At 59.4% G+C, this 1549-nt stretch overlaps 1 non-coding gene across 1 annotated transcript; it reads right to left on the reverse strand.

Moving 5' to 3' along the window:
* Positions 1–1335: 1335 nt before the first annotated feature.
* TRNAN-GUU (transfer RNA asparagine (anticodon GUU)) lies at positions 1336–1409 on the reverse strand. The gene has a single exon. It is a non-coding gene; the product is annotated as a tRNA-Asn (tRNA).
* Between the last annotated feature and the right edge of the window lie 140 nt (positions 1410–1549).

Genomic DNA, 1549 nt, shown 5'->3' on the forward strand with positions numbered 1-1549 from the left:
CTGCATGGGGTTGTTGCACAGCTGGGGGCAGGCATGCACAGCTGGATACACGGGGTGGGTTGCCGGTCATGGCACAGCTGGAGGGGGCATTTCACATCTGCATGGGGTTGTTGCACAGCTGGGGGCAGGCATGCACAGCTGGATACACGGGGTGGGTTGCCTAGCTGGGTGCGTGCATGCAYAGCTGAACTCACTCCTGGTGGGGCTGGGGACAGCAAGTCTCCTCGCAGGAAGAGAAATCCCTTTGGAAAGCATCGGCTCAGGAAGTGCTCTCCACCACAGCGAGCCACAGCGCATCATGGGCAGGGGAAGGAGAGGGGCCCAGCAAGTGGCTGCGAGGGCATTTTTTATACAGAAAGCAATGGAAGAGGGATTCGTGCTCTGCAGAGTATTGGATTTCCTTCCCTGTTCCCGCTCGACAGCTCTCTCTTCTCTTGGAGGAGAGAGAATTAAATGTTTAAGTTAGGGGAGKGATGTTGTGCCAAAGGGAAAGAGATCCACGTGTTAGGAAAAGCTCTCAGCGCACATCACAGCACTCGCCTGGTTTCAGTGAAAACCTCCAGCCCGCGCAGCGCCTGTTTATCCGCTGAGGGACCGAGCCCCAGCGGCTCAGCCTGTCCCATSGCTGTTGTATTTTTAACATATTTTCCATTTTTAAACATTTTCTTGCGGGAATTAAGTCAAAGGCCACATTTTTTTTGGCAGGAACGTCACGTGCACTGGGGAGAGAAGGAGCGCCAAAGCCAGAAACAGCCAGAGGGGAATCTCCAAACTGGATTTGGGCGAAGCCTGGTGCTTCTGCAGTCCAGGAGGTTTGTTGGAGCGTTTCAGGCAGCTCCCGGAGGTGACGTGAAGACCATCCCTGCCAGACTACGCTTTTCTCTTTGCTTTTCCAGCTGGTTTCCCAAATGCCCCACTCCAGCCCCACACGTCTGACCTCGCCCAGAACCTGCCTGGAGAGAGCTGTGAGCCCAGCGGGGAGCAGAGCCACTGCCCTCGCCGGGGGTCCCAGGGAGCCCCCAGGGCGGCGTCCTGGGAGGCTCCGGGCTGGCAGGCATGGCTGTGGGCTACAGCACCATCCTGCCTCTTCCCTTCCAGCTGAGCCAGGCCTTGGGAGCACAGAGCAGCCGGACAGCCASCCCCCGTCCTCCAGCTCGGCGAAGCCCCTGCACAGCCCTTTGCGAAAMGAGAGAACAGCCTGCTCGCCGCACTGGGAGCCCGGCGCCGGCCGCCTCCGCCTCCAGCTCCCCTCGCTCTTTGTCTGCCTTTGCCCACTCCTTTGGAACAATTAAATGAAAAAATACATATAAAAAAAAATTAAAAAGCTGGCGCCACCGTCCCTGGGTGGGCTCGAACCACCAACCTTTCGGTTAACAGCCGAACGCGCTAACCGATTGCGCCACAGAGACCGCGCTGGGAACTACCGCCGCGGCCAGCGCACTCAAGCGGCAGCATCCTGCAGCGGGATGCGCCAGCCCCGGGACTGGGCACCAGCACCGGGACTGGGCACCGCCTCCGGGACTGGGCACCGGCACCGGGACTGGGCACC

Source organism: Rhea americana, unplaced genomic scaffold, assembly GCF_003343005.1.
Source record: "Rhea americana isolate MKP2758 unplaced genomic scaffold, rheAme1 scaffold_452, whole genome shotgun sequence".
In the NCBI taxonomy this organism is placed as follows: domain Eukaryota; kingdom Metazoa; phylum Chordata; class Aves; order Rheiformes; family Rheidae; genus Rhea; species Rhea americana.